Genomic DNA, 9,920 nt, shown 5'->3' on the forward strand with positions numbered 1-9,920 from the left:
ATTGAGAATTTTTTTCCCCCCAATTCCCCTAATTGGGACCAGCCTGAACCATTCTAGCTCCCTTTCCATTCTTGAAATGGCGAAGTGTGCAAATACCTGGGCTTGACTTCACTGTTGGAATGAAAGGGCCTTCCCTCAAGTAAATCAGAAAGTTAACCATTAAAGCACAAGGGAAGGGGTGACCAAGGGCAAAGACTGGTTTCTTTTGAAGCAAAGATGGGGAAAAAATTAAAATAGGCAGGAAGGAAATGACAGATGGTTAATTATGTGACTTCACTGAAAATGCAAAGGATTTGCTGAGAATGGGGAAACCCCAAGGGTACAATAAAAGTGGGAAACTTAAAAGCAATATTTAAAAAAAAATGATTGGAGAAATTAATAGTACAAAAAATCCCTCTCATAGCCTGGTATGAGGAAGGCAAATGATGCATTAATCTTTAAGGGACTTTAGAGTATTAGAAGGGGATCCTGCTGAATTTAAACAAAATCACACCTGGGGTACTGGGTGCAGGTTTGGTTTTCAACTGTCTTTGAGGACTACAATGAAGTTTGATTTCTGGGGTAAAATATTGAGAGGACTGGGCCTCTTTAGGAGTTTAGAACATTGATCTCACTGGAATTGTAAAATTCGGAAAGTTTGATAAGGTCAATGCTCTGTATCTTCTGGTAATGGCCTGTTAATGTGAGGATAATGAGGTAGCCATTTACATCATGAACAAAGATATTTTTCATTTAAATGGAATGTGCATGTTTAGAATTCTCAACTCTGGTTATGGTTACAGAGAGAGAGTACAATTGAATGATTTTTGTCCTGAAGGGAATCAAAGAGCATGGGAATCATTTGGGAAAGTGGAGTTGCTGTAGGAATTTGACCATAAATCTTGTGTCAGGGCATGACATTCAGCAGAATATGCAGTGGTTAGCCTTGTATGTTCCATCATTTTATTCTTAAGGCTTTGCTTATGCAAAGTACTTAAACTCTGACTATGATCTCGTGGGATTTTTTTTCAAGTCAGTTTTAAATATGAAATATTTTATTAGTTTCTATTGTGTTTTTTTAAAGTGGAGGTAGGTTTATCATTCCAAAGCTCAGTAGAATTCAATATAAGAGCAAAGCTTCCATTTTACAGGGTATATCTTAATTTATTACATTCTATGGGTCTTTGACGCTGAGGGGATGGAAGGGAACAGAAGAATATGAAACAAGGTGTTACGGACTCAGTGAAAGTCCCTTTAAGATAGAGAGTGTGTGTGTATGTGTGTGTGGGGCGTGCTTACGTCCTTTATCTTCATTTATACATCTTGTAGTGGGAGCTTAAATTCATGATTTTTGATCAGATGAAAACAACTACGCAAGCAATTCTGGATTGTTCATCCTTTTCAGCATAGCCCATACTTTTTTTTCCCCAACATACTGTGGCAAAGCTACCATTTTGTTTTTCTTGGAAGGCTGCTGATGATGCAAGTGAAATGGGGGAGGGAAGGAGACATTTTCATCCCTTAATCCAAAATGGTTTCAAACCAGTCAATCCTGTTGAGGTGCAGCTTCCTTCTCATTTTTTTAAAAACTTGTATTCACATAATAACCACAGACCCCATGGACCTGGATGTTTATGTGAAAGTTGTATTTAGTTTCTGATGCAACATATAAATGTAAAATATATTCCCCAAAGGAAGAAAAATATAGTACATTAGCCTGTTCTGGGAAGAATTAATGAGATGAGCAAGCAAGATAATTACTTGGTGACAGAAGTAAAAGCAAAATACTGCTGAAAGTAAGCAATGAATCCAAGAGCAGTTATTCTTTAGAATGTATTATTTTGATGATCTAATAATCTGCTAAACTAGTAGGGAAAATAATCATTCATATATTTTCTGTTTTGTTTGTATATGCATACAGAGCTATTCCTGCTTATGATAACTTGTCTAGATTTCCATGCCATTAACAGCTGAAAACTGAATTAAAAGACAAAAGTTTTCATAACAAAATGGGAAATATTAAAGGGTCACTTCATTTCTTGAGCCTGTGTTGGCATTCAATAAGATCACAAATGATCTATAGCCTATTCCACCTGCCTTTTTCTGCCCCTAGGTCCTTGGTGCCTGATCTGCAATTGACAACTGATCTAGCATTCATTTCTTTTAAAACTTTTACCCCCTCTATGCCATATTGCCAATGTATTTCCCAAGGTACAATATCCAGAACTGCATACAGTAATAAAAACAGGACACAGTTGGAAAAATTCAGCAGGTCAGGCAGCCTCTATGGAGAATGAAACAGAGTTAAAATTTCAGGTCATTGTCCTTTCATCAGAACTAAAAAAGTTAGAAATGGGATGCAAGGGAATTTGCAAGGTAAGAGATTGTGAGAACAAAGGAGTCTGATAGGGTGAGAATCAAGAAAGGTTGAATGACACAAGAGGTGATGGTGGTTGTTGGGTGAAGGTTGTCAATCACAACTGATCTGTGGAGGATGTGTATATAGGGGGAGGTGAATGAAGGCAAACGTTTAAAAACAATGCTGGAACTGTGGGACACAAAACAGGTCCAAGAGTAGGAAGCGGCACCAATGCAGTCATCGACGAACAGATAAAGAGCTGAGGCAGGAGCTCGCATTGGACTGAAGCAAGGATTGTTCTGTGCATCCCACAAGGTGAAAAGTGCAGCTTGTGTCTATGACATAGTAGTGGGAACTCGCATAAGCGATGGTCTCTAATACTGCTCCAAAGCAGCCAACATAGTCTCAAGGAATAGCATCTGGGCCCCTTTCAGCCCCCAAAATTTAACACAGAATTGTCCAATTTCAGATAACCAGTTTTTCCAGTTTGTCAGTATTGGTGAACTCTGATCAATTAAGTTCTATCCTTGCTATACACTGTCTTCTGACTTAAGTTCTGATCAATCTGTTCAAAGGTGTCATGGTCAGCATTCTAACTGACCTTCTGGCAGTCTCTTCTTATCCTCTCCTTATACTTGTTTTACCTGTTAGGGGCAATTTCTATATCTCCTCATTTTCTGTCTAACTTGAGTTCCCATTACATTACACTCTCTTGGCTACACTATTGTATTCTGAAGCTACACCTCTCCACAAGGTGTGATCAAGGTTTGGAATCAGCTGTAAAAATCTCCCTGCCCTGTGTTGAAAAGTCTCCAATTCGCTCATTGATACTGAGCTAAGGTGTGCTTTCCAATCCCTTGGTTACATTGATTCTCTTAAATAACATCACAGTTCAGCAAAATTGAGCAACAGAAGCAAATGTTGCAGAGATAACATTGCTAGGAAATAATAACTTGAGACAATGGGATAAGATATTGATAAGACCTATATGCTTCTCTATATGTTAAGCAATCTGACAACACAAAGTCAAGTTCAACATCCCGAAGTCACATACTAATTAACTGTCAAAAAAAACAATGAAAACAATTAAATTACTTTAGAAAGGCAGGCAAATCTCATGCTATTTGTCACTTGGGAGCACAGAAAAGAGAGCACTTGCAATGTATGTGATACTGATTGTGAACAATAACAGTTACTTAAAGACAGTCACTTCTTTAAGGCATGTGTCACATGACAACCTGCTCTCTAGGCTGCAAAAATGTTTATAGGAAGTTTCAGAAGCAATCTACAAAGTATCCTTGAATAAACTACAGGAGTTTGAGTCTGTTTGAACTCTTCATGTCTCACCTATAAATTCTGTAAATTGTGCCAAACTCTATATTACAGATTACAAACCCATTGAGTAAACTCAGATTACACTAGCGATGAGGATGGGATGGCAATGAATCACACCCAAATAAAATGACAAGTTATTGAGGACATGAGTGAGAGTGTGACTGGATTGATAGGTAAATTTGAGAAGCCCACAGCTAATTTCAACAGGTCTGACAGGCAGACTTGAGCACAGGGGAATAAAAGGTGGTGCCTGGGAAGTTTGTTATAAATGAAAAAAGCTTATCAACTATCTAATTAAAAGATTGTGTAAAATAGCAGTTGTGTCCCAGATGAGTTACGTTGAAATCAACAGCAATTATTTGTAGATGTACCAGATGTACGATAAATGCATGGAAAACTTTTTGTTATTAATCAACAGCAATTCAGAGTGTCTGAAAATCAAAAAAAAACTGCAGATTCTGCAAATATGAAAACAAAACAGAAAATTGTTAAAAATTTGTATGATTTCAGGATTTATTTGTGAAATGTTAACTCTCTCTCTGTTTCCACAGATGTTGCCTGACCTGCTGAGTGTTTCCAGCATTTTCTGTTTTTATTTCAGTCATTCAAAGTGATTAGAAATAAAGTGGGGTTCACACACCACTGTCGAATGCAAATTGGAGCAATTAAGTTCTATCCTTGCCATACACTGCCTTCTGGAAGAAGTCATATCAGGTAATATTTGTAGTTTAGATTGTTTCAGTTTGGGCAATTTCTGAAAAACACTTCTCAGCTTCAAATTTGGAACAGGGAAGGGTTTGTACAGTAAAGGAAACATTGAAGAGACCATAAAACGTTGACATGTGACTTTTCTTCTAAGCCAGGAAAAAAGACATTCTCCCCAACTGGATACATTCCTGCAGAAGTGATAATGCACACAGCACTGTGCAGTCTCATTCAGACTAATTTGAGACAAAAACTGGAGGAAAGATTCAATCAGACTAAACATTCAAAACCAAAGGGAGAAAAACATCAAGATTGATGTTTTTGTATAGAGTTTGTACACAATGACTTCTAGGGAGTTTGCAGATGAGAAGGCGAGATTTCAAGGAAATAATAAAGGTGTACAATTCTAAGTTTTATCTTGTGAAGATTGGTGAGAAATTCTGATAAATTTATGAAGACCATGTGCTTCTCCCACACAATATCAGGGAGAATACTGAAGATGACTGCAAGATCAAGGAATCCCATTGTCCTGAGGAGAGTCAAAATGAGGCAGTAATGTTGGATGATATTCCAACAACATCTGGTACACCTGAGAATAACAGGCATAATACCAACAAGCACCGCTGTGAAGATCATAGACTGTGTGAAAACCTGTTACTCAGTTATATTTGTAGTTTTGTTTGAAAGAGGAGGTTGTGTAGCAAATGTAATAATGGCTTTAAACAATAATTATTACTTTATGGTTGTTGCCCCTATAAGGATTGTAACATGTGACTAACCACTCTCGGCAGAGCAATGCTTATAGAAGCAGTCTGCACAAAAACCCTTTAATAAGCTATATATACTTTATTTAAGCTTTTTGTATATCATGTTTTTAAGTTTGTAAACTCTACATTGAACTTTATTAGAGGTTAAGAACCTGTTTAACATACATACTTTATAGCATCTTAACCCAGATACTCCTTCCAAACAGAAGTATATAATCACTTTCTTTCATTAGAACAGATTTGTTGAGTCTTGCTAATGGTCTAATAATGTCTCTGGACTGGTGAAGGTAAGGCTTTTGATTGTTGTAAAAGAATGGACTACCAATGCATTGTGTATGATTTGTTATATTTCATTGTATATAAAGTGTGTGTATCACTAATTGGTTTTAATGAAAATGGTATAGTGTTTCCTAATCCTCAAGCATGTATTATAATGAAAGGAGAAATGACTGTATCCTATATTAACCCAACTCCTATCATGCTATTAATATTGAAAAATGGACCATGTCAAAAATAATGCTGGATAGATCAAGCTTTTGAGATAATGAATTTGTCTTTGACTGCATTCTATGATTGTGGCAATAAAGTGAAATCAGACCAATGTCTGTACAATTTATTTTCCCCTTGAATACCCATTGAATGGTCAGTAATTTGAATAAACACTACATCAAGATCCTGGATTGGTTAATTTGCTATAATTGCTATAGATTAAGACATCTTCCTGTATCTTGCTGACAAATGCTCTTTGGCTGTTATTTTGTGATTTAGTAATAAATTGCAATAAATTGCAACTTAGAAATAACCAATTATTTCGTTTTATGCCCAAAGGTTAACAAAATGTACCTACTTAATGCAGAATCAAAGGTGTGTTTTATCAGAAATCCCAAATAACAGAAAACTGATAGCTTCCAGGAAATTCAAAAGGTGCTAATAAAATCATATTCCATTGCAGGTTTAAACACATCACAAATCCAGCAAAACAGTGTAGGGAATACCAAGTATATATGTTACTTATTTTTGGAGGCATGCTGACTATTTTTAATTTTGGAGGTTAGGTTCTGAGTTACAAAGCTCAAAGTGGCAAATTCCATAAGTTCCAATCTAAGGTAAAGTGCAGTAAATCTGTGTTAAACTCCAGCCTTCAGGGTCGCCACATTAGTGAAAGTAGGTTACATCATTTTCAAGACAGATTCAGGGCTTTAAGGAGTTGAAACTCTTTGGACAACTCTCCTTGCATTTTACTAGATGGGATTGCTGCAACAATTCTACATAGGCACAATAGTAAGATGTTCAGCCTCTTGAAACCGGAACTGCTTAATCAGGAATATCTTGATCCAATCTATATGCTAAATAAAAACACAAATCTCCTTAAATTTATATTTACTTTGTCTCTGGATTTATCAATGTGGTTGACTCTTTACTGCCTCTGAAATGGTCTAGCAAGACACTCAGTTCACAGGGCAATTCGACATTGATAATAAAAGCTGGCATTTACTCCCCTCAAATGAATAAAAAATAAGTAAACAGGGGTTCAAAAGAAATCACAAATAAATCTATTGTAGTTACCAACTAAGCTTGCTTTCAGAACCTCAGCTAGTTGTCATGGTTACTGACTGGATTAGATTAAGTGGAAATGAGTTTTCTCAAAATAGCATTCTAATTGGATTTATCCATTGAAGAGTGATTAAATAAACCTTCAATTACTGCCAGATAAATGAACCTATCTTTTGTGTCAGTATGTGATTGTAAGGGGTTCATAATTAACAAAGTTTCTCCCTTTTCTCCTTCTGAAAATATATAAAAATAAAGACTTAATAAATGAAAAGCAAAAATCTGCAAATGCCAGAAATCTGAAATAAGGACACAAAATGCTGGAAATACTCAGCAGATTAGGCAGTATCCGTGAAGACAGAAACAGTGTTAACATGTCAAGTCGATGACTTTTCATATATTAAATGGCAACAAAAGCTATATGATTAAGAAGCATTTGTTTTAATGAAAGTGAAAAAGTTAAGTTATACATCATTTTATCTAGTTTCTCCCAACTTTTCCTGATAAGATGAGAGTCTGATTTTTATTCATTTATTCATTGCCAAACAGACTTGTTTACTGAATTAAAATTATTTCTCTTGTTACAGTCTGATTTCAAATTCAACCTGTTCCTTCCCAAGTAATTGGGATGAATGGGAAAGGAGAGGTTTGGAGAGATTCAGCTAGAGTCAAGTAGGCACTGGTATGGAGAGTCATTGTTGCTATAGGTAACTGCAGGAGATGTGCGTATAACTCTATATATTAATCTTTCCACAAAAACTATCTTAACTTCCAGTCAAAATGCAATAGTATAGGAATAATTACAGAACTTGGACAGTCAGAGAAACAAACAATCGTTGCAGTAAGCTTTCAATTCAAATACCACAAATGCACTAAAACATTTAGTGTTAGGCTGTAGTGTAGTAGTTATGGTGATAAAGAATGCAGCAGTAGTGTAAAGAATCAGTGATAGTGAAGAGGGATGCAGTACTGGTGTAAGGAGGCAGAGATGATAATAAAGAAATCAGTAATTATATGTATAAGGAAAGTGATGGTGATACTGGATGAAACAATGGTATAAGATTCAGATTTAGATGCAGATTAGTTTATTGTCATATACACCAGGGTGCAATGAAATCCCTTACTTGTGTGAAGCTCACAAAGTAAACAGTATAAGATAAGATAAGATTTCTTTATTAGTCACATGTACATCAAAACACACAGTGAAATGCATCTTTGTGTAGAATGTTCTGGGGGCAGCCCACAAGTGTCGCCACGCTTCTAGCGCCAACATAGCATGCCCACAACTTCCTAACCCGTACATCTTTGGAATGTGGGAGGAAACCAGAGCACCTGGAGGAGACCCATGCAGTCACAGGGAAAATGCACAAACTCCTTACAGACAGTGGCAGGAAGTGAGACCAGGTCACTGGCGCTGTAATAGCATTATGCTAACTGCCGTACTACTGTGCCTGGTAATAATACAACAATAAATACAGCAACAAGTGTAAAACAAAAGAATGGTGCAAAGTACAATAGAATAGTGCAAAAATAGTAGTGCAGTCTGATGGACTACACTGGACTAACAAAGAGAGGTAGAATTAAGAGATTGAGAACATGACAGCATCACCAGGAAGGGGTTGTGAAAAAGGTGATTGGTTCAGAAGTCTGATAGCAGTGGGGAAGAAGCTTTTCTTGAGTCTGGTTGTCTGGGCTTTCAAGCTCCTGTATCTTCTGTCAGAAGTTAGAAGAGAGAAAAAAGAATAGCCAGGGTGGCAGGCATCCTTGACGATACTATTAGCCTTTCTGAAGTGACGCACAGTGAAGACGGACTGGATGGAAGAAAGTGACAAGCCTGTGATAGACTGGTCAGTGTTTACCACTCTCTGCAGGTTCCGTTGGTCCAAAGCAGAACAGGGCAGTGATGGTGATAAAGGGTGGCAGAGGAAGTGTAAGGATGCACTGATGGCTAAAAGGATTATAGTAGAAACAGAGTGCAATAGTGGCGTAAGAAGGCAATGGCAGTGATAAAGTCTGCAGCAGTGGTGTATGCAGCAGTTGTAATGATGACAGTGGGTACAGTAGTGGTGTAAGGCCAAAGTCGAGTCTATTGTCCTGTGCACAAGTACATGTATGCACAGGTGCAATGAAAAACTTACTTGTAGCAGCATCACAGACACATAGCATTGGAGAAACAACATGTCCACAAGAAAAACATAAATTATACAAAATTATACAAGAAAGAACACAATTAGACCAAAAAAAGTCAATTTTAATGCAAAGTGGCCATAGTGTTGCTATATTAAGGTAGTGACTAGGGTTGTGCAGGTTGGTTCAAGAACTGAGTGGTTGAAGGGAAATAATTGTTTCTTGAACCTGGTGGTGTGGGACTTCAGGCTCCTGTACCTCCTGCCTGATAGTAGCTGAAGAAGATGGCATGGCTCAGATGGTGGGGGTCTTTGATGATGGATGTTGCCTTCTTGAGGCAGTTCCTCCTGCAGATACTACCAATGGTGGGGAGGGATGTGCCCATGATATATTGGGCTGAGTCCACTACTCTCTGCAGCTTCATGCATTCCTGTGCATTTGAATCGCCAAACCAGACCATGATGCAACCAGTCATGATACTTTCAACAGTACATCTGTAGAAGTTTCTTAGAGTGTAAGGAGGCAGTGGTGGAAATTTGAGGTGCAACTTTATCGGGTAAAGAGGCAGTAATGTTGCTGAAGAGTGTGGAAGTAGAGTAAGGATCCATTGAAGATGACAGGGAGTGCAGAACAAGTACAAGAAGGCAATGATGGTGACAAGGGTTGCAGAAGCAATGCAAGAAAGCAGTGATGATAAAGGTTGCAGTCATGGTATAATGAGGCAATGATGGTGATAAAGGAGGCAGCAACAGTGTAAGTTGCTAAGCTAAGTGGCAGTATAGGCTGTGAGGAGAAGGATAGACAGAAGTTTCAGGAGCATACTGATGGGCTAAATGTCTGGAAAACCACATGGCAGATGGAATATAATGTGGAAAATGTGATGTCATTCATTTTGGTAGAAAAAGTAGAAAGGCAAGGTATTTCTTTAATGTGAGAAGTTGAATAATGTTAGGAGGGACCCTGGGCCTCCTTGAGACGAATCACTGAAAATTAACGTGCAGGGATATCAAGCAATTAGGAAGGAAAACTGTGCATTGGTCTTTAAGGAAGATTTGATCACAAGAATAGAGACATCTTGCTCCAATAATACAGAGCTC

This window comes from Pristis pectinata, chromosome 8 (assembly GCF_009764475.1).
Source record: "Pristis pectinata isolate sPriPec2 chromosome 8, sPriPec2.1.pri, whole genome shotgun sequence".
Taxonomy (NCBI): domain Eukaryota; kingdom Metazoa; phylum Chordata; class Chondrichthyes; order Rhinopristiformes; family Pristidae; genus Pristis; species Pristis pectinata.